The sequence below is a fragment of the Rhea americana genome, unplaced genomic scaffold (assembly GCF_003343005.1).
Source record: "Rhea americana isolate MKP2758 unplaced genomic scaffold, rheAme1 scaffold_1, whole genome shotgun sequence".
NCBI classification, from domain to species: Eukaryota; Metazoa; Chordata; class Aves; order Rheiformes; family Rheidae; genus Rhea; species Rhea americana.
In genome coordinates, this window is record NW_028185038.1 from 12,990,046 (window position 1) to 13,013,809 (window position 23,764).

The 23,764-nt window shown below is 46.3% G+C and overlaps 1 protein-coding gene across 5 annotated transcripts in view; it reads left to right on the forward strand.

Annotated features, from left to right (window-relative positions):
- FRMD4A (FERM domain containing 4A) overlaps nt 1–23,764 on the forward strand; it is a 231,164-nt gene that overhangs the window by 56,239 nt on the left and 151,161 nt on the right. Inside the window, exon 1 of one of the 5 annotated variants that reach the window (XM_085299115.1) lies at nt 19,623–19,676. The exons of the other annotated variants lie outside the window; for them this stretch is intronic. The gene's annotated coding sequence lies outside the window, so the exon portion shown is untranslated. Of the gene's footprint in view, nt 1–19,622; nt 19,677–23,764 lie in introns of those variants that run through there. 5 annotated transcript variants of the gene reach the window in all.

Here is a 23,764-nt window from a genome sequence, read left to right on the forward strand (position 1 = left end):
ACTTTTCCCTCTTGTAAACTGCTAATTTCACCAGCTAAGGATCTGACCTTGAACACAGAAGCCAATACACTGGTATAGGCAAGCTGGCTGGGAGTCTTAAGTGAGTTACACCAAGCCAAATCCTGAAGTCAAGAATTAGGCAGCTTTCTACTAACAGAGGAGCTGGCTGACCATGCTATTGGCATATGTGAAAATTAATCACGTCCTGCAACAATATTTGCAGGATGTGGTTGATTTATTACTAATCCTGCACATTCTTGCAGTTGCTGATCCACTGCCGGAGGGTATCGTAACGATGCAGCTGGCACTCCTGTTGTGATGGCCATCAGTGTGGCCAACGCGGAGGACTGCTACGGTGCTCCTCGGCAATATAACTGTATTTGCTGCCTGAGCCAACAAATCGAGCCCTGTAGCTGTGGGTTTAAAAAGCTTGGCTCCTATATGGAGCAGTCACAGAGGACAAGAGGCATATGTAATGAGCACAGACTAGGAAGGTAAATAAAAAAGGTAAAATATTTCTAAATATTCAGATCTGCAGAACAAAACTGTTTTTGGCTTCAGCAAAGGGTATTTCTATTGCCCAGCTCTTTCGTGCTAAGCAGTCGGTGGCTGCGCGGTGTTGGGAAGCTGTGCACCACCCTGACACAGAATCGTTTTGTGACCGAGACCGGAATGACACAGCTACTGCAGCGCTGTCATCCTGAAACACCGGTGACCCTCCCAGGTTAGGCCACGGTAAAAAAAAGAGAGAAACAACAGAAATGCCCGTTCTCGGAGGGTGTCTTGCCTTGTTTTTATCCTGGGCCAGACCRGGTATTGCACATTTCAAATTTTAAAATTCACCACCAAATATCTGGAGCAATTGAAATACTCTGCCTTTACTTTTGCAGTGTTCATACTATATGCTTGTCTTAAGCTTTAAAAAACTGTAGATAAAAGATTTTTTTTCTTTTAAGAAAAATCAGAATAGGAGATTGTCAGGAATTTTCCCACTCTTTCCCCACCAAGTATGAATTTTAGCAAAATGCACATGAATTTGCAGGGCCTGASTCTTTCTGTGCCGAAAAACTACCTTTTTATCAACATTTTTGCAGCTTACCAAAACATTGCCTTTGTCCAGTGGATGACTATGCAGAAACATTAAATGCAGCTGTTGATGGGGAAGGGGCTAAGTTTATCCCCGCAGCAACGGGCTCATTAGGAGCACACACAGCAAGATGAGATGAGATTTATGYAGATCAGCTTGGTCCCCCTAGAAGAGTCTCCTTTTTACAGGCCAGGAGAATCTCATTTTCAGAGCAAGCATGGATGTATTTTCCAAGCTGTGAGGTGAAGATAGCCACACAGGAGGGTCCCACTGAGCTCACAGACAGGGTCAGGAGACTGAGATGTCTACTCCTGTCATGAGTTGGGTATTGCTTTAATCCCCTCAAAAGGCAGTTGGAGCTRGAGTTGCCTTTATAGTAGTAGGGCTGGCTTAAATGCACATCGTGCTATGGCTTTCAGCAYGTAGGTCTGGACAGTCACCTGGAGCTCTCTGTGCAGCCAGTGGAAAGCAGCAGAGACCTTCAGAGCTTCTCCTTTCAGCTCATCTTCAGGTCAGAGGAGGGAATGGCTTTTCGGAGGTTCTGGTGGCTGTAAAGGGAACATGTGGTGACCAGCTCAGTGACCTGCTCCAGAAGACCCTTGCATCAGCCAGGAACCTATCCCCATCCAGGGCTCCTCCTTGGGCAGAAGTAGGATGCCTCTAATTGAAGTCAGGGTAACCCAGTTGGGAAGAGAGCCAGCAAATAAGAGCCTCGTAGGAAGTTGTCCAGCCTGGTTGCTAATTATGCCATACAGAAAGCAAACTAACTGAGTAAATTGTGAAACATGAGGGCTGTCAGCATCAGAGGGAGATTCGCATTAGGGATGACAGGCAGTACCTGGTTTTCCTGCTTTATTTATTTATTTGGTGACAAGCTGTCATTCGGTGAATAATCTGGAGTTTTCCTCTCAGTGATTGCTGCTGTGCTCCCTCAGGGGTAACCGAGGGGGAGTGTGGGCCGGACATCCTGCTCCCGATGCCAGCATCATCCTGAGGGACTTCAGTGATGACCCTGCAGCACTAGGGGAACCAAAAAGGCCCAGCACATGGTCCCAAAGTCCTGGGAGGAGATTAGGAGCCCCCCAGGCACGGTAAGGGGAGGGGAAAGAAAGTTTCAGGGTAGGAGGAGCCCAATCCTTGTCTCCTGCTGAGTTGTCTCCTGAACTAACTCCAGCAGCGTGGCWGTTTCATCTCATTTGTGCCCAAACGGCCTGCACCACAAGCTTCATGTGGTACACAAAGGGAGGACTTCTTCCACACCGCTGCCTGCTTTTCATTACTCACTTCTATTCAGCTATGTAGAGGGCAGGGAAGGAGCAGTCCCACAGCTTCAAACACCCCAAACATGATCTGTTACAGCTGAGCAATTCCAGGCATCTTGGATGTGCAAGGTCTGATTAAATTGCGATAGTATATAGTGTGTAGCAGCTTCGGGACCCCCTTAGCAGAAGTACTGCAGGATAGCTTCAGCACAGTTGTCCACCGGCTCTGGTATGTGCATCACTAGAGGAACAAATATACACTAAAATAGATACATAAACGTGTGTGTGTGTGTATGTATCAGAAAGTGATATAAAATAAGAAATTCACTACCAGGCTTTTTGCAGCAAACTTTGATTTTATTCTCCATGCAGTTTTAGGGAGGAGAAGGCGGTTTCCAAGYCAGGACATTTCTTGCTGTGCCAGAAGTTGAGTTCCATGTCCAAGTGGAAAAGACGCCAATTCAAATACTTGAAAAAAAGTGATGGGTTTCTCAGTGGCTGGCCTTCATAATTTACAGGCACATCACTCCATAATTAGGTGGCTCAAGGTCACTGTGACCACGAGTCTTGACTTGAGCTCAGCTGAGAACTGCACTGTATGCACCTAATGGTGTTCTGCTGCAAACTTACTGGTCAGGTCACACCAGGGTAGCATCAGGCACCAAATGACACTGTGCATGAGTTGTGGCAGCGTACTTAGACTTTGGGAAATCTGGGCCTCCTCTAACTGAATTCTGAACCGAAACCTACCAAGTTCATCAGGATTCTTGCTTTTACCCCTTTTTTACCCTTAGCTGTCTATGGATAATAATAAATCATAATCATATAATTATGATCATAAGCCAATTACAATCTTTTCAAAAATGTATAATAGAAGGAGAACTGCAAATGCTCTCTACACYTATGCTTTTGCAAAGTGATTATGACAGCCTCTCTTCTGCCTCTTGGCTTCTATATCCTGCAGCAGCAATACCAAGCACAGCAGCAAGTTTAGCATGGATTATTACCTACACAGTGGCTGTATTTTTATTTTGTTATACTACAGAGCTTAAAATGAGGATCCAGCCAAGTGTAAAGGCAGCAGGCATGTGTCCCGTCCTACATGATTGAGGAGTTCAGTCTGCTCCAAGTGTTTTTGCATGCCCAGGAGGACGGAGGTGAACGTTGTGTGTCTCTGAGGCCAGCGAGTTTACGCAGTTTTGCTCTTGCCCACAGCAGCAGGCACAGTGCCTTCTGCTTCTGCAAAAACTTCTGACAAGCAGGCAATGAAGTGGGCAATTTTCTCATTCCCATCATACTCCTGTCTTTTTTAGCATGCAGGCCTCAAGACCTTGGCTCTTTTTCTTACTTGTAAATTAAAGTCAGGTAATCCTTCAATAGAGAATGGCATCTTGAAGCAGAATTGTTAGTGACCTCCATGGTTAGGTAACTGATGGCTCCTCCTTGTTCTTCCACAGGCTAACCCACCAGGGCTGGGCCAGGTGGAAGTGGCTAAGGTTGGTTGTGCTTGGTGGGAGTCAGGCAAGGCAGAAGCACAGGGCAAGTGCATCACGTCCACTCTATAAAGGTAGAACCTGAGGAAGGCTTGTATGGTTACATATATGCCTCAGGAGTGGGCTGGCACCCTTGCACATGGTTCACGAAATGCAGTCCACTAGAGACGGGGTATTTGATTCAAGGAGGGAGCAGCAGGGCACAAAAATTAACCAGCCTCCTGTGATAGGCCCAGCTGGCAATGAGAAGCAAGGAGCAACACCAGCAAAACAGACCCATCCACATAAGCGCCTACTACAGAAGGTTGCACAGCAGACATTTGTATTTGTGATATTTATGTTGCTGTAGGTGCTGCTGGCTTCAGATGAAGAAGGGGTTTGGGGTAGTCCGGCTCCATCGTGCTGCTTTGTAATTAAGTCTAAAGGCCACTTTGCACTCAGAGGCAACTGGAGGCCACTGCAAATTGTACTGGGGGTTAGCCGCGACCTTCACAAAAACATGAGCTRCAGAAAAATAAGCTGTGTTCACTGTGCTTTGTCAAAATGCTAAATAACAGCCTTGCCAAAGTTGGTAAATACTCTGTCGAAGGCCCAGAAGACCACAAAGAGTATGTTTTAACCATTGCCAGTAGGAAATTTGCATCTGGCAGAGGTCCTGTTCTGCACGGGGAGCCACGTGAGCTTTCAGAGTTAGCATTGTGCCRTGAATGCATTTTTCATCAGATCTCCTCGTTTCTAGGGATGCCATTACCAACAGAGGGCCTGGTTTTATTATTAAGTAGCAAATCCATCCTGCTATGCCAAGCACAATCCAATTATTGCTTGTAGTTACTGTAGGCTGAAGAAGTCATAAATAAATGAGCATGATGGAGGTATTTAACATTTTGGTCCCGCCGTAAGCACCCAGCCCCTCTTTCGCACTACATGCACCAGCTGGGCATTGATTTGGCTGTAAATTGCTTGGTTTCACGGTGCGGGGGATCACTGGTCTGTGCGGCAGTGTAGACCGGTCAAGGGACAGACTGCCATGCCGAGCATGCCCAGGCAATTGCAGGATAACTGGTGGTAAATGCAGAGCTTAATTTCTTCTTTTGTTTCCCACACAAGCTTGCTTGTCAGTCTATGGGCGCTGCTGGCGTCCAAGAAAAGATCCTTGCAATACCCTGGTCACCCATGAAGGGACTTGGAGGGATGGTGCCTCTCCCAGCACCCAATTTTGTTCTCTTCCTGCTATTCCCAAAGCACCTCCACTGCTAATTTTCATTTTTAGAACCCTCTTTTCAACGGATTTACATTGTTTTCAGTGTTAAGAAAGCACCTTACAATATGCATGCATGTAATTATTCATAACCTCATTAGCACGATGATTTATGAACAGCCAAACAAGCAAGACGGCCTCACCTGCAATGTAACCACACTCACTCTTGAACAGACTCATTTAAAAGGTATTCCCTTACATGTGGCCTTTTTTTTTTTTTTTTTTTTTTTTTTTTTTGCTTTTCTTTTTTCTCTTCTTTTCCTCCAGACCATTTTCTAGTTCTGCTAATTAGGGTCATTTTGCAACGTTCACCCTCAGTCACCACTGTTTTGAGAGTGAAGAGCAGCTGCCACGTGAGTCTGCGTCCGTGAGGAAGCAGCAGTAAAGATGATGCTGGGGTTTCACTTGCACACTGATTAGGATTCAAATGTAGGATTAAATGAAAGATTTTTTCTAACCATTTCATTATTATTATTATTATTCAGTATTTCTGCCAGTAAGCATATAAAAATGACATTTACAGTCCTTCACCACAATTTATGCAATTTTATCCCTGGTCACTTGATAATGCAGAAATTGGTCATCTCTGCTAGTTTAGCGAAAGAGATGATTTTGCATCAAAGTGGGTGGCAGCTTCTCATTTCTTCTTATTTCAAGCAGCAAGCCATCTTCAGCCCTGCACCACTTCAAGTATTTTGTTTAGTGGGAATAAAAGGATGAGAGGGAAATGGGGTATTTCCTATGGATTGCCTTGTTTGTTTGCTTGGGCTTGCTTGTTTCTTTGTGAGAGGAAATCAGCAGGAAGAAGAAATTGTAGTGAAAGGAATTTCTTCTTTCGTGAAAGGAATGACTTCCAGATTTCCCTCCGGATGTTTTGTACAGCCCTAGAAAAGATTTTCAGAAACCTGCTATTGAAATCAGCCCCTCTAAAGAGCTGTGTTGATATGAGCAGATTGACCTGTTATCAGGTCTTTCCCACTCTCTTCAGTCCTGGATACTATCTGAGTTTTATCTGTAAAAACTGTCTGCAGTCTTGAGATTTGCTAGAGCCCAGAAGCACTGCTTGCTGTCCTGCTTGTGTTTCCACATGTCCCTTCACTGGACGTGGCGCTGTGGAGAGCCAACAGGCCAGAGACCAGCCAGGTCCTGATGCCAGAAGGTCTCTTGCAGGCCTCAGGAGCCAGTCAGGGTTGGGGCACATGCTCCACATTGCTTGGAAGCTAAGAAGTATCAAAGCATGCAACAATCTTCACAAACATCCCTAGAAACTGAAATGCTAGTGACATGAGAAATTGCATTTCTAGGTAGCATCCAGCCTGTCTAAGGAGGAGGCAGAAATTCAGAGGCCATCACATTTCTCTACAGGAGTTTTCAGTGGCACTGACCTCTCCCTGTTGGTCATGAAAGAAACCCATTTAGGCATCAGTGGCTTCACTGGCCTAACCCAGATGTGCAAACAGGGTGACCGCTGGGATGCRGTGCCTCCCTTATTCCTCCTTACTTCACTACTCTTTAACACTTAAAGGGCTTTCAACATGCTAAATCGAGGYTGCCAGCCAGGTTATTTCATGTTTTAGGAGTTCTGTAGCTCTGCAAGTGACAGCAACAGAGCCTGACTCCACTTCTGAGCTGCAAACGGGAAGGGGCAGTTTTCGATGGGGTGTATCAGCAGAATTCTTGGACTTTAACGAAGCTGCGAAGACCTACAGCAGCTCAACCTGAAACCGTTCACTTGTCTTAGCTAATTTATTTATTTTGGTCAATGCAAGTTGAAGCGCTGAGCCGAGCTCTGTGCRCGTTGTGTGTGCCAGGAATCATGATCCTGCTAGATTAAGGGAATATGCATAGAGAGAGGCAACATACGTGATCACCACTGGAAAAAAAATCACCGTTCACCACCAATTATCACACTCAAGGTCCCAAGAGAGGCTACAATTACTCCCTGCTTTAAGTCTAGAGCAAATCATCATTTTCTCAGTAATTGCAATGTAGTAACCGTTGTAGATGTTGACTTTTTATTAGCAAACACTGCTCAAGCATTAGATTTACAGTCATGTTAGTTAGCTTTAGTGACTTGGGAATCAATTACCTTACCTTACAACATGACCAAAGATTATAGGGTAGCCTGTGTAATAATGTATACTGCCATCTAGGAGTGAAACTATAACTTTCATTTAACTTAGAAAGAGGCTGTGTTTGTATAGCAATAACTCCAATAACAATAATACCCATAAAAAGGGAAAAGGAGGAAAACAGTGATTATAACTCAGAGTAAGACCTGCGCACCAATAGGGTATTGGGATGCATCGGGAGCATTTCCATTCTCAATTATTTTAAAATGACAATAGCAACAACATTTTATTAATGAGGAAGAGGTTTTCCCAGTTCRGTTCATATTATGCTTGTGCAGATGCTTTGTTCCTGGGTCTGGATCCTCCTTCTGGGTTCCCGGTGGGGGGCTGTATCCSCTGTCTCCTCTGCTCTCTAGCTCTGTACTAGCTGAGCGTTGCCTAAACTCAAGTTTTTCACCTATGCTTGGGCTACRTTTCTGATTAAATGTGACTTGTTCTTCAGGCTGAGTGGTAACACTGGTAGGACACAACACCTCCTCTGTGCCTGTGTCCTGCTGGTCTGCTGGGGCCTCAACATGAACAGTACCGTGCCCCACAGCGCTCTGTCCTGTCCTCAGGCAGATCCCATTAATTTATTAAAGTTGCAATTATATGAGCTGCTAGACCACTTTGGGCTGCAGAGYGTGCATGGCGCTTTACAGCCATAATAAGTTGTTGCAGCCGTTCCAGCGCCGTAAAAAAGCCACTTACACTGTAAACTCAATAAACACACAATAGCCTAAGCTCAGCCAGTGTGTCATGTAGCAAGCAACACCAAACTCCCTGTTGGCCCTCATTAGCCACTTGCCCTTTCGACTGATGTCAGTTTTTGTAGGATCAAAGCTATAGGAAACATTTTTCATGTTTTCTACCCATCTTTGTCCTCCAGCACTTGTTTCTACACTTCTACTTCATTCTTCCACCTGTGACAGGAAAAACTTCTGCCTTTTTTCTCCAGGTCTTTCTGCACAAGGCAAATTTCTTTTGTCTAAGCCCTGTGAGATGGGACCACCTAGGTCAGCTTTTCTGTCTGTGTTACCAAGCCAAATTTTGGAGAAAAAGCATTAATTAACATTTTTTTYCCTCCTGCAGAGGGGTTGCTCCTGTCACCTTTTAACTTTTGGCTTTGTCCATTTCCTGCTCATTTATTTCCCATTAATTTTGGTCCTCACTTCACTTGATGCTGGCAGCTGAACTTTTTGAGCTTGCCAAGCACATTGGTCCCTCATGTAACAAGAACCAGTGAAACTATACGAAAACTGATTGCTGGGATTATAAAACAGAGTTTTACAAAAAAAACATACTCTAAGATAGGGCCTTCCATATGTAGCTATTCTTCACTGAACAGTAAAATATTTAAACCAATGTGTCAAACTACTCCCTTGACTCTAACAAGGAAAGAATGCTCCATTTTTAAGAGTACTAAGGCTCAAAAATAATAAGACTGCCTTAAAATAATGAGATTTTATAAAAAGAATAGAGTTGGGCTTTCTTTTCGTTCGCCGTCTGGAAACAGTCCAGAAGAACAGGTTTTCAGAAAAACRTCATCTATCATGAGATTTGGCAACCCCACGTTTTCAGATCGTAAGGTCACTGTCGCTGCGGAAAGAAAGCCATCTCAGGAATGAGGAGGAGGGAGAGAAGTGCTTGTCTGGGAACCTGAAGACTGAAAAATTAGCATTTCCCCAAATCAGAAGCCTGAGCCACAGCAGTGAGATAACATCACTACTCCTCTGAGACGACACAGCGGGGCCAGTCTAAATCCCTCAGGTTGCATGACCCCACAAGCCACCACAGCCCATTTTGCTCATGCACCAGGAGGACTGCGCAGCCCATGCTGCCTCACCCCACTGCGAGGCTGTGGGGCTGGAATCAGCTCAGCCCCGGCAGGACATCAGTGGTGATGTACTCTCCATCAGCAGCAGCGGCTCTGAGCARTTTGTAGATAAGGCATGGAGAAGTCTTTTATCACTAGTTTCCTTGGTTGCACCTTGAATGTACAAGGGCTAATGTATTTATGCAGCCGATTCCTGGTAGATGTTTGCACCTATTTTTAAAGTGCAGTGTAGTTTTATCCTGCAGCTACATAGTGATATTTCAAACATCAGGGACCACAGTGCACTTGGGCTTTATTTCCTCACATTCTCCCATGCAGTCTGCCATGAGAGCTAGCATGGAAAGACTTGTTTTGCCTGAAAAAAATCCATTTGACCAAGAATGCTTGCATTTTAGCCTCTTCAAYTGCTTTAATAACAACCCCTCCTACACAGTTAATCTGAAAATGTTTTAAATGTACTCAAAATCTTATAAACAAATGTTGCAGTCATTGTAACACATATGCAAAGCCAAAAAGTTCTGCAGAGTCAAAAGCTGGTCATACTTGATCTGTTCTATAGCTTGAGTTTAATTGTTGTTTATCTTATTTGTCTAGTGGAATATGCTGCCCTAGCTAATCTGAATATAATTTGCCCTTTTGGTAAAATAAAACAAAATAAATTAAAAAACAAGCAAAAGGAGTCACTGTAAAATTATCAGCCTGGCAAGTGTTGACCTATGAGTTATGAGCAAAGTACATATTCACCTCTCAGGAGTTAATGAGTTACACTTCACGGTCCACCCCGGGGACAGGGAAGTGCATTATGACCAGATTCAAGTTATGAATGAGGCCAGCGGGATAGTGCAAGGCAAAAAGGCATTGAGGAATGGGTGGGAGAGACTTGACCTCAGAGCTCTTCCACCCCCACACAAACCCACCCTTTCCCATCCAAAAAAAMCAGGTATCTCATTTGCCATAGCCCAAAGACTGCAACAACAGAAATTACCGTTATAGCAGCTAGCAGGTAGCGTTTTCACACAAGGACATGAGGAGTTGATCAGTCTTCAGAGCCAAAACATATCCTGCTCCCCATCCGTGCCTTCTAATACCAGAGCTCAGTGGTCTGAGACCTCACACAGGAGATATGAAGCCAAGGTTCTTGCCTCTTTTCTGTGTGGGAAGCATCATTGCCATTTATCCTACCACCTAGTATTTGTCTTACTTCCCAGTATGGCTGTCTCAGGTCAGGGAAGGGCAGCTGGCTTTCAATCCCACCAGCTGAAGCCACTCCACATTGCATTAAAGGATTTCAGACTCCTTGGCGAGGGAGATGGGGGAAGGCAGAAGATGCAGATGCAGTTCTCCAGCCCAAGCTCCAGGAGCATTCTCCAGGGCAGTGATAATGCCCACAGCTTCGGGGACACCATGGGTTGCAGCTCCATGGCAAGGCCTTTTACAGCTATTATCTGAAAGACATAGTGAGTCCTCAAAGTAGGCACTTGAAATCCAAAACTCTCCCATCCCAAAAGTCAAAAGCTAGTCTCTGTCCCATCAGTCAAAAGCTAGAAAAAACTGCTAAGTCCCATCAATGAGCCACTTTTAGGGTCTCCTTCCCTTTCGGGAGCTGATCCCTGCATCTCTGGACCCCTGTGCAAATGCAGCTAGACTTCACAGAAATATTGCACGGAGAAACTCATGCAAGTCATGGGATCTATGAAATTTGGCCAGCACATACTGACATACTGGAGGGCAAATGAGCCACATTTATAGGCTGAATTAATCAAGCACTTCAGTCTCCATAGCCGAGAGTTAATAGTCCTGTGGTGACTTCTCTGGACTTGGTATCAGGAGAGCAGGTTTTCATTCCTAGTGTGTTTCAGTAATGAAAAGGAAATTGTATTCAGACAAGTAATAGAAGCCCCCGCTCCCAGAGATGTTAGATATGCAGCAATTAGACTCAAGTTAAACAATAAATCAAGTAACACTGAGCCTTTGGCTCTAGCAGAGCACCATTATGACTATTGCTGTGTTTATTTAGAAGATGTTGAGCCCATTTTAAATGTTTTCATATTAAAAGTAATTTGGGTGTTTGTTATTAAAGCAATTGACTGGGCCTAAAAGCAAACATTATTGTTCAGATAAATATTTTCTGGTAAATAAGATCTGTTCATTGGAATTTTATGACAGGAGGGTTTACTTGCTCTGAGATTTATTTACTGTTTGCTTCCTCTACTTGCAAGGATTGCCTCATAAAGCTTAAAAAAACAAAGCAAACCAAAGTGTAAAGTAGAAATTACAGATTAAGCTGGCAGAAATGGAGGAGCATTTGTTAATCCCTGATTTGTTAACTGGGGGAAGAAGAGTGATCTTGAGTTAGCACAAGGCTTCGGTGTCACAGGTCTTGAGATTTATTCTCTTACCTGTCTCTCCAATTCGGTATAGGGTCTTACTCAGGTAAATTGATCTCTCTATGACTCCCTTTTTCCTATCCAAGTTAGGCAACGATGTTGCTTCACAGAGATAGTGAAAAATATCAATAAGAAGACTATGTGAACTTAAAAACGACACCTGGGTATGACATTAGGCTACTGCTACTAACACCAACAAGAGCTTTGGCTGGAACAACTATTTCCTACTACAGTCAGGAGATTTCCCCGATTCAGTCTGAGGGCAAGCAATGGAGGAGAGAAAAACATTCTAAGAAATAGAAAAAGATGAGTGAAAAGAAATTGGCAAGCAAGCACATAACTTTTTTAAAATCTATTTACTGAAAGCTGTCGATAATAATTTCAATACCATTTTGGAACATTCTTAGGATTTTCTGCAAAATATAACCCCAAAGATAGATTTTGTTTGTGTGAATATACCTTTTGAAACATAAAGCTTTTCCCAGTAGTGTAAATTTGGAGATCCTCAGTAGAAGGCAGTGTACAACTACAAAAATATTCTTTGTATTTGATAGCAAGCAAAACACTTCAGTACAGAAAAGAGTGAAATAATAAGAATAAAATAAGAGTTTGCTTTCTTCTTCTATACAGGAGAAAGTACCTCACTACGTAGATCCCTCCTGGCCAGCCACATAGATTGTGCTTTACAGAAGGAACCTTTCTGGGCTCAGAGCTCTGAGCTGATTCATTTTATTTCCTTCACAATTACTTGTCTTGCCTTTTATCATCCGAGAATGCTCCTAGGCTTCACCAGCACAGGTTAACAGCAGCATCAGAGGAATGAAAAACTGATTCCCAGGGATGAGAGGAGAAATATTATGAGTTTTCTTCAGCCTTATTCTCAGGTTCTTGTCTTCATGCATTTCTTCAGCGTAAGTTACGTTCGTTGGTAAGGAATCAGATTTCCTTTAATTAGCTGCCTAGTAATTCTTTCTGTGTTGTGGCCCACTGTTTCTGATGCTGCTTAAGTGATCTGAGAGTATCTCTCCAGGTCTTCTCCAACATAACAGACTTCTTGGCCAAGGAAATGGGTTTTTTTCTGAATGTGGAGGTCTTTCTCCATGCCCCCCCTACCACCACTCTCCTCCAAAATGCCATGCTCTTCCTTCTTGTTGTAAGGCCTTATCCCAGGTTTGGTGATGGAAGAGGCCTGCATGATGTCCAGCCTTTCCTGCAATGTTCTGCTATGGTCATTTTAGGTCATTTGTGGCTAAAAGTGGCAGTATTCTGGAAATAGCAAGAATGGCCGAAACAGTGGCCTAGTTGCATACCCAGATCTTCTTTATTCCCTTATGCGCACTTCAGCTGCTTGCTTTGTTTGGCCTCTTGGATGCCTGGATTGCTAATTAGTAATTAGCTTGGATGCACGGAGCTAACTGGGACACAGGTGACTTACAAACAGCGYGTGTCCCTCTCCCTGCCAGCCCCAGGCCGGAGCTAGAGGCAGCCGGCAGGATTTGCCAACCCACGCGTAATAGGACCGAGCAGCTGGAATTGGCTGGTCCTCACTGTCCGTCTTAGCTGCCTCCCAAAGACCATGAGTTATGGACAGCCCAGCTCAGCTTCGTTTGCTTGTGTAACAGCTCAGCATCCTGCCAGCATACACTTTCTTTCTAATGAATGGAGGATTTATTGTACCAGCTCTTTGGGACCATCAAGGTCTGCTTTCTTCCCTCTTCAGCTCTCTGAGATCTTTTAGGTAGCGTCTGTGTGAAAATTAATCAGAGGCCATGGAGGCTCATTTCATTCCCCCACTTCCTCCTTTTGTGCCCCAATTATTTAAGGAATTGTCCTGAAAACTAATGAAAGCATGGCATGGGAAATAACACCCAAGGCTCATCTCAAAAGTGAAACATTTCTGTGGAAGGCTTAGCTAGAAACATCTTGTGGTTCACACAGTAAATTTGGAGATATTCCCGATTGGGAATGTACTGCATCATGACGCTTGGTATTTCATGTACTCTATCTTTTAAATTGTTTACAGGTCACCCTGTTCAGATCCAATTACACGAGTCAGGTCCTGCTCACACTTGATCTCATTTTGCATTTTTGAATGAGATCCCTGTGGTTTCCACCTTGCTTCCAAAGCTCTCAGCATTTAATAATCCCAAGAAGACAATTCATCCTAATCTATTACAGAACAAAAATTAGATGATAGAGACTGGTTTGTTAGGGGTGTACTTCATCTTCTCTTGCTGACACTGCGAGAGATGCTAACAGTAGGTGGAAGGGGGTGAAAGTAGTTTGGTGGTTGGGGGGAGCTGAATGGGTTGCATCAGTCCAGCTCCTACTTCCCAGCATGGGGGCACAGTTAATGCATGGAGGATACAGGTTGTCTCAACAGAACAGAAGTGAGGGACATTTGCACTGYCATCGCACATAGTGTGCTGCTACTCTGAGTAACCTACATCAGAGGTCATTATCAGACCAGACCTTGCTATACCATTAATTTCAGAGGAACTGCATGCGTTAACCCAAAGGCTAACTTGACACTTCTTTTTCTAGGGCTGGCTGATAGTTGTCATAGTGAGAGTAAGTCAGCTGCATTGATTTACAGTAAATTCATGTACCTAACAGATTATTTTATCTCTCAAAATGAGATTCAGTTCCTAAGTCACCTAGATCCATGTTACTTTTTAAGTTTGGGGTGTTTTTTAATCTTTTGCTGCCCCTCAAAAATAATGACTTAGGAGTTGTGTAATCAATAAGAGTTAAGCCCTCAAAAACCTCCCACAGGGAGTRAGGCAGTTAGATATCTTTAGCATAYTGTAAGTATTTCTTGAAAACATTTCCCTCACCTTCCATGGATCTCAGATGCACCATACGGGGGAATGACATTGAATTCTGTAAAGCGCTGCACCCCTTAAGGATGAAAATCATTATATAAGTGTGAATATTATTGCATGACATGACATCTCCTCCAAAACGTTAGTGCTAATTAATGCATTTCTAGGGAGGCAATATTCATTAAGCTTTTCTGAAAACACTGGGAGTGTTCATGCAAAAGCTCACACTTTTTGATGGCACCCACAATCCCATTTCTTGTAAAGTATTTTGATACTTTAATCCTTGCTAACAAGAATGGAAGTGAATTGTCAACAGTATTTCTCCAGCACAAGGCCATTGTGTTTCTTCCTCGCTTTGTTATCAAGAAGCAATAAAAAGGAATCGGTGTTGTTATTCTGGAGCCTAGGAATCAGGCTGCTAGAGGCTTACCTCTGTGTATGTTTAAATTAAATATTTGGGTTACTATTCTCTTTTTGAGTCTTGYCATGATGCAAACTAGCTTGGAAGAAGAGCAGCTATCGCCTGCTTCTAATCATTGCAATGACAACAGCTCTGCTGCGGCCAGACTAAATGTTTCTTGCTCAGGCGTATTGTTTGGGTATTGACAACCTCAGAGACCTTGTGAAATTACAGAAGCTCCTTGAGTAAAGTACTCTTGCTACCATTGCTGAATTATAATTAGGATATTTAGAGAGGACTGTGTATGAGGTGAGTGTTTTTTTTTTCCTAAAACGATGCTGTTGAGGAAATGTGAACTGCAGTGTGTGTGTCTGGAAGAGGATGAAGGGGATAGCAAGCTCAGGATGGCACAAAGTGTTGTCTCTGTACTGCAGTGCAGCTGTCCTTCTGCATGCTTAAACTAGTCACTGGGTGCATCAGCAGCACTTTAGGTGAGCCAGCCTGTGCACACTGCAAAACTTCTTTGGACTTTGGCATCCTCCTTGGGCTATTGATCCCAGCCTTGGTGGCCTTGTGGCTACTGGCATCCTAACAGCCATCTCAAGGTATTCCATATTTGGTCACACCACTGCAGTCACAGCAAGGTAAATGTACCCCACAGGGTTGTGCCCTGGCTTTATTATCTTTATTTCATATCACCAAATGCCACTGAGTGTTATTTACCACTTACACATGTTTTYCCATCTGTGAAACAAGGCTAGCAGCACTCCTCAGACTCTGGAGAGTACTGCAGGGTTTGGTTAACTGAGACAGCGGAACTTTGCAAGGGTTGCCACACAAGCAGAAACTGTTGTTACTGTTCATCTAGCTGTCCATTTAACTTCCTCTACTGTCCCTGGTTCATTATTTACCCAAGAGAGGGTGCATGAAGCCTGGAAAAAGGATACTGATCCCAAAAGCATGCTCTTCCCCATGGAGGCTTTCATAGTGACAAGGTTTTCTTCTTGAGGTCTCCATCTACTCTGAGAGCCTCTGTTCCTCTCTACTTGTAAGGCCCCAAGTAAAAGATCTGAAACTGCTGGTCTGTATCTCCACAGATCTTTCTTCTGTCTGCAGCTCTGGGTACTGCCTTGCCGCCAGGGAATTGATACAGAGCTGGCTGGAGTGATTCTAGGAAGGAAATGTGCTGTGAACCAAAGAGGACAAGCTCCTTGTCCAGTTCTGGAAGGACTGAAATCTCTAGCTGAGCTTTCTTGATCAACCCAGGCAGGGACAATTCTCAGCTATCTTCCCGTGTTATAAGAAATAGCTCTCATTTCTCAATCCTCCATTAGCTCCATCATGTACCCAGAGGACATCATCTCCATACAGACCAGAAATTTATTTTTATCAGAAATGCTGCATCATGAAAGCAAGGTTTCAGGAAATGTGACAGAAATATCTCCCACCTTTGCAGGAAGTTTTAAGCCTTTGTACTTTGTAGCTACTTTGTAGCCCATATTAGTCTTCCTTTTGGGGAACCTTCCTGAATCTGGTCCTAGATGGGTAGGAATGGCTATTACACTATTACCAGGGATCTGAGATGCTTGAGGTGGCTCAAAGGCTGCAGAGGTGCTGAGCCATTGCACTTGGGGAACCAAGGGGCTCCCCAYCCRCTTGCGCCTTGGACTGCTTCCCTGRCATGACACACAGAAGTTAATTGRTCTGTAACTCAGGTCATTCTCTGTAACATAAGYCAATAGWGCCAACCTACCTTCCAAAGGTATTAGAGGATAACACTAGGATCATACAGTGATGGGTTCTCTTTGGCCACCTCCAGCAGACAATCCCACCATAACACTGGGAGAGCATGAGAAACGATGCCTTCTTTTTGTCCCCAGACTTGTCCAAAGCCTATGCGTACTTGTCCAAGCTTTATGCAGAAGGGAGAGGCTGGGCTGTTGCTGGGAGCTTGTGTTTAGAGCCGAGTCTAATGAAGCTCCCCACACCTGCGCTGAAAGCTGAAAATTACAATTCCAGGCAAGGTGAACTTTGCTTTCCAGTTTTTCTACTATGCATGAAACAAATTACTTTCTGATTAGAGTCTTCCAATCTCTGTTGCTGTTTCTTTAACACAACAAACGGGCTGTTGTATCACCAGCTGAGCAATGCTGCACCACACCCTGGCTCTGCTCTGGATTTTGAGGCAGATCCTGGCAGGAAAGGACAAATTACCTCAAAGGACATGTGTGCCATAYAGAGATGGGTGGGGAAAATTGCTTTGGGGCTTTGCTAATTGAAGGATATTCCTAGCCCAAGAGCAAAGGCCATTGCCTTGGCATATTCCTGTATTACAACAAGCAGAGGCAGACACCTGCATGGTGAATGTACTTCTGAAGCAGCTTTGCTTTCTATTTTAGTTAAAAACAGCCTGGGAACATGATTTTTACTCACTAATCCTGGCCAGAGTTGAGGACCCAAGCTGAGCTTCCACTGGGATTCAGACTGAAAAATTACCCAGACTATTTTCTGGACTTACTTACATTTTACAACCACCACCGAAAGTGGCAAAACCTGCTCGAGGTTTGTGCTGACCACAGCTGAAGGAGAACAGCAAGGCAGAATTTAGGATGCAATTTTAAGTTTTACCCTTCCCTGAAATTATGAGTTTAAAATTCCAGGATGCGCTGACATTTGTGCTCTGCTGTTTAAAATACTAATTGAAAACGCCAGCTCCAGTTGCAAAGGGGACCATCCCAGTGGAGTCTCCTACTGCTGAGCAAGCAGATCACAAGGGCTGGCAGCACATGCAGCCATCTTAACACCCTAATCACAGAATCATAGAGTGGTAAGGTTAGAAGGGACCTCTAGAGATCATCTAGTCCAGCCCTCAGCATAGCCCTGTAATGGGGATTGAAGCCACGACCTCGGCATTAGCAGCACCAYRTTCTAACCAACTGAGCTAAACCTGCCCCCTCCACCTATCCAGGAGCAAAAGTCTCTTGTCCTTTACAGAAGTTCAGGTGCTGACAATACATAACAACAGTGTTTGTACCCGCTTGTGAAACTGCTATACATCAGCCTTCCCTGTTCATGTCTTGGTGAGGTCTCCACTTGCATGAGGTCACCACTGGCTCCTGGCCATACATGTAGGTACCACCCCACTGGGGACTGTTTTGCCGCTTCTGGGTCATTCAGCAGCCTGATCTTGACCCGGATTAGATATACCCAGAAAATTACACCAGGCTGTAGCTTTGCCCTCACTTGGCGATGYGGCCACGGTCCTTCTCCTTTCACTGGGGCAGGGCTGAAACCCACTTAGTGGGCTGCTAAAGCCACCTCTCTGTTCTTTGTCTCTTGTCACCATGTCCTGATCCTGGGATCACCTCTACAGGAGAGTTTGGCCATCTCAGTTGCTTCCTTTTAGCTGCTCTCCATGCTGAGAACCAAAGGCTGGAGCTGCCTCTATATTTGGCTCCTTAACTAAAGCCACGAGTGGCTTTGGGGAGGGAGAGTTGAAAGAGTAAGCCTGTCTGTGGCTGTGTAGGCAGCACCATTTTATAATGTCAATGCCCTTAAAGACAGTTACTCTCTGAGGTTGGGTTTCAATCCCCTTACCCAAAAGYACGTTGCAGACGGGGAGCACAAGGCTTGCAGCATCACCCAGCGTGGAGGGGTGCAGAGGTGTGGAGGCAGAGCCATTGCCTTGGTGGTCAGTCTAATAGCTGACCAAACCCRGAAAAAAAACAGGTGAAACCAAACCTCCAGCCCATTCCCCAGCTCCATGCATCTTCCTACAGTGCAAAAACAACTTCCTATTTTCTACATATCCATACATCTCCAAGCAGACCTCTCCTGGCCAGCCTGTGCCAGAACATGGCACAACAGCAACTGCTCAGCAGTTTTACTCAATCCTGAAGAAGAATAATGACCAGGAGGCAAAGCAGCCCCACAGCAAGTCAGCGCTCACAGCATCGTGGCATGGACACTTCATGCTGTACCTATTTACCAATGCACCAACATGTTTTGCTTACCTGGAGGCTCATTCACATCGTCCTTTTTGACTTATCTGACGATTGAACACCAATATCTTTGCACCAGTGCTACCATCGGTCTATAAAGTCTCTATATTCCTGTGTGGCTTCCCCCACCAGCCTGGGCACCTTTGTACCAGCACAAGCTCCTTTCCTCTTGAGGAGTGGCTGCTGCACCCCTCTCCTTGCCCAGCTAAACTTCTGCAAACCGAGGGCAAGGAGGGAACAGGCCTGGAAAGGTGAGATGCTCCCCTCTCGGCCCCCGAGCTGCAGCCTGGCAGGGGCTGGTGCTGCCTCCCACAGGGCCTTCACTGCCCTCCTCTTCCTCCCCACCCAGGGATGCTTGGCTGCCTCTTCAGCAGCAGCACCAGGGCACAGCCGGCCGGGAAGCCCGAGAGAGCTGGGCACGTCCCTGCAGTTCCGCCCCTCTCCCGCTGGCCAGCGTTGTTATTTCAAGGTGTGCATGCACGGGGGTGGCGAGGGATGCCCCCCTCCATCCCGACGTCCTTCCATCCCTCCATCCTCCTCCCAGAGGTGAGGGGGAGTCCAGATGTCGGCAGGCTGAGCCGGGTTCACGCGTTTCACATGACCCAGCGCCGACTGCCGCTCGCTGCCCTCCTCCCTCCTTCCTCCTCCTTCCTCCTCCTCCGTCTCCTCCTCCCTCCCCGGCTCCAGCCTCTCAGCTCCGCGGCGCGGTCCTGGCTGCACGGGAGCCGGGGGAGAGGAGGAAGGGGAAGGAGGGCTGCGGCATCCCTGCTCGGCCGCCCGCCGGCGAGCGGCGGTCCCCGGCGGCCCCCCGCCGAGGCCGGGGAGCCCCGGGCGGGAGGCACATGCAGAGGGAGGCCGGGGAAGGGGCCGCCACCCAGCGATCCCCCGCCGAGGCGGCGCGGGCCATGGATGCGGTGCGGTAGAGCCGAGGCCTGCGCCAGCCGGAGGTAGCGGGATGCTCTTTGGCGGCGTGTGGAGCTGAAGGGCCGCCGGGGCCGCCGAGGGACGGGAGAAGGTAACGGGGGTCTTTGTCTGCAGCGGGGCAGCCAGGCGGGCCGCGCGGGCCGGGGGCTCCGCCGAGCCCGCGCGCGACAGGCCAGCCGCAGGGGGCAAGTTGCTCCACGCCCCCTCCCTCCATTTATCTCACGCGGAGAGAAATGCGGGCAGCCGCCTCCTCCCGCTTTGATTTCCTCGCCCTTTCAAAAAAAAAAAAGGAAAAAAGAAAAAAAAAAAAAGAATTCGGTGGGTGAGGGAAAGAGAGGAGCTCGCTGGCTGATTTTTTTTGTCCTCGGAGGGGAGGAGAGGGTGCTGGGAGCAGGGCTGCCGGGGCGATTTCCCCCCACCCCATACGGATGCTCGTCCCCACCGGCTGTAAGATGGACTGTTCCTTGCCTTTCCAAATGGCTGCAGCAAGTTTAATGCAGAGCTGGGGCGGGGGGGGGGTGCTTCGGGAAGTGTAAAGCCCCCCTGGGCTATTTTTCCCTTGCCTTTATGCACCTTTTCCTAAATCGAGGGAGAAAAGTTGCTCCGGATCCAGGTCTAGGGAAGACAAATGAAGAGCTCTGTGGCTGTGCCCGTCCGGGGCGCCCGCACGCCTCGCAGGCCGGCTCCGCGCGAGGACCGTGTCGCGGCTGCTTTGTCAGCTTGCTCGCTGCTGGGGAGGGCACGCGGAAAGTTGTTTCAAGGCTCGATGTAAAATTTCCAGGAGACACAATCGTTTCTAATAATAGCGCTGGCAGCGGTTTAGCAACGCGCACGCAGACGCGTGAGTGATCTAGCAAATCTCTCCCCGATGAGGCAGGTCGCAGGGAAAGCCGAAGTGCCAGCTTTTCAGCTGGGTTTGGGATTTTAAACCGCCCATCCTGAACAAAACGTCGGGCCAACTCAGCCTTTTCTGCGGGAAGGGGGGTGTGGTGCCTCTACCTGCGCGTTGTACTTCACTGGCGCCGCTGAGCTGGGCTTCCCCACGGCCTTAGGTCTCCAGCGCTGCTCAGCCCCATGCCAACTGGGTGCCCCAAGACTCTTGYTCCCATTAGATGGGTCTCCATAGGATCCAACGAGTCTCTCACCCCTTCCATGCGTGGCAATCACCAGCTTGGGCACCCCTACCATTTTTCCTGCTTGGAACTGCCAAAGAGATCCTGATGGTGCTAAAACTTGCAGATTAATGTCCTTGCTCCTTGCAGCAATGGCAGAGGGCCCACAAGTGACACTGGAGTCATTTGTGGGATTTGTCGTATCCAAATCACAGCAGCTCTGTTTCTGTATGCGTCTGTGCTAATTTTAAAATTGCAAAGGTTGCCGGGCCAAGAAAGTCTCTGAAGTTGGGTTTTGCGCATTGCCGTTCAGCGGGCTGCAGCACCGTGTCCTCTGCAACTGGGCTTTGGTGGCCCTGAGCTCCCATGCTCAGTGCCATTTTTCCAGGGCCACCAGTGGTGGGTGCCAAGTGGGGACTCGGCACTTGCTGCTGGAGGAAGAGCTGCTCATGGTGCCATTTCTGCTGCTGGCATGGGGGGCTGCGTAAGGRTGACCCACGCAGAGGATGCTGTGGTGGGAGTCATAGGTAGCTAAGCCGACATTGTTTTTTTCATTTTGGGGGAGCAGGAATTGGCATCAGTCATCCCTTGCTCTGCAAGGAGCCCTTGTCACTTCCCATAGTGGAGGTAAGTGCTCCAGCAGGGTACAGGAGTTGGACTTCTGCAAGTATAAAATATGCCTTTCATTTTTAGGCAGGTTTGTGGTTTGGCCATTTTCTTTTAGGTACCTGTGCTATRAAATATGTGCTTCCTGCCATTCTTTGAGCATAGATAAACTAGTGAGCTACTCATAGCCCATTGGGGCCAACATACCCCCATTTTTCCAGGTAGATGGTTTCTGGTGGTCCTTTCCTTGTGTTCTGAATTGATTATTGCATGAAAGGTGCAAGTCAGCATCACCCATGGTCACAGCACCGAGTCATTCAGGGCAATACAGCAATGCAGTTTCGCTTGCTGCAGAGAGGATCTTTCCATGAAATCACCTGAAACTGTTCAACAAATAGCTTCAGTTGATGGGCTGGGCATTTTGAGAAGGGACATAAGCCTGGGAAAGGCTTCCCAAGTCACAGAGTCTGGTCTCATGCTACCGCAGGCAGTTGCAACCATACAAATCCCCTTTGTTGCTGTTGTTGCTTACTGTTTGAGTAACAGCAGAAGGTCTAAATGCAGCTTAACAGACAGCAAASAAAAGGTAAAACTGCATAATATGAGTTAGAGAAAAAGCAAGCTACATCAGGCAGGATCTGAAAGGGGCCAGGGAGTCACAGAAGCCSCAGGGGCCAAATCTAGTGGTACTACAAATGAGGAGGAAGGGTTATGGATTATGAGAAATGTGAAACACACAGGAAAGGTATAAAAGGAATATATTGATCCAACACRAATAAGATTTGGGGCTGGGGCTCAGCAGTGTTCTTTGAAGATGTAGTAAGGCACTGCATGACCCACTTCTCACGAGCTAAGCACAGGTTGGATCACTGGGATAAGGAAAGACAGACATACAGCCCCACTCAGGCTTATTTCTTGGGAACCATCAGTACCATCAGGCTTCCACATGAAACAAAAGAGGCTTGAGCTTGGCAACTTTCCTGTTTCTCTGAGGCTGCACCCAAAATCTCCATCTAGCTGGAAGCCATCACACAAATGCCCCATCTCTTGGGGAGCTGGCAGGAGGTAGTGCTCCAGGGTGGACATAAGAGCAGGTGATAGCTCCAAACCCCGGTTTACCCCAGCCTCTGTTAGGCAACATGGTTCCTTAAATCAGCAGTGGATTGCTTAACATGGCTTTGGGGACCGCTGCAACTGATAACATCCCTTGATATTTCTCATTATCCCAGACTTTTAACAACTTAATCCTCAACCCTCCTGTAAATCTCAGTCTCTCCCATTTCATAGAAAGCCACAAATGATCTCTTGTGGCTGCACAAAGAGTTTGAGTCACTGTCTTCTGCTCTGGAGATGAGTCCCAGGACCAAAAATGACCTTTAGTGGCTTCCTCTCTTATCTGATACAGAGAAGAGGCTCCAGCAGGTAGTTTGATCAGCTCTGAGCTTCTGGGAGCATTTATGCTGATGAATAGCAAAAACTTGGGTTCGGATCCTGCAACCCTCTTTTCCAGGTTACCTTTGCAATACACCTACTCATGGGTCAAAAGGAGCCTGAAGGCTGTTCTTTGCCTACATCTGGCTCCAATAGGCTGCCTGTCAAAATAAGCACAAGAAGAGCATGTTGTACCTTCCTCTTCCCAGTGTATTGCAGCTCCGTGGCTGTGCTATATCCCTCTGCAGCCTTGTGCAYTATGCCAGGTACTCTTACCCTGGGTGCTTCTCCATGGGGTGGCAGCTCAGCYTTAAAGCACAAAGGAAACTCTAGGAGTAGGAGAGTCCAAATTCCAGAGCAGACAATGCTTCTCTTGCTTATAGTTCCCCCAGCTTTCTTTTCTATCAAATACTACTTCCTTCTCCTTTTGTTCTGAGTTGTTCTGAGATATTTCCACATAGTGTTGAACAGTTGCTGTGTCCTACCCTAAAGAAAACAAGACTAGTGGGTAGCAAAATGTCCTTTTCATCCTTTGTCTGCATTGGTAGGATGTGGTGTGACTTAGTTTAGCAATCTTCAGAAAAGACCTTGAAGCTACAAAAAGGGAGATGAGTTGATCCTTTTTATTTAAATTCACTGTGAAAGAATCTACTGAAAATCTTCTAGAAAGCTGCAAACCAAAAAAAGCTTGACATTCACTATTCTGAACCATTCTGGCCTGCAGAAGTCCTTTGTAATACAGGTCCACATGCAATATGTAACATTTTGACAATGACTGTGGTGCTTGCCAATCTGCAAGGCTTAGATTCTGTGTTTAGATTTTTGCTTCTTAGAAGTCCCTAGATCTCCCAATCAAAATAAATCCAATCTTGTTTGGATTTCCTGACCGCTTGGCTTCTACCACGGCAGCAGCTGTACCACACACACACTGCAACACTGCTGGCATCCCGTCTTTCCAAGCTGAARTATTTCACACCGGCTCCCACCAGGAACTGCTTTGCAGATAGCGGAGCAGCAATAGACCTGACCC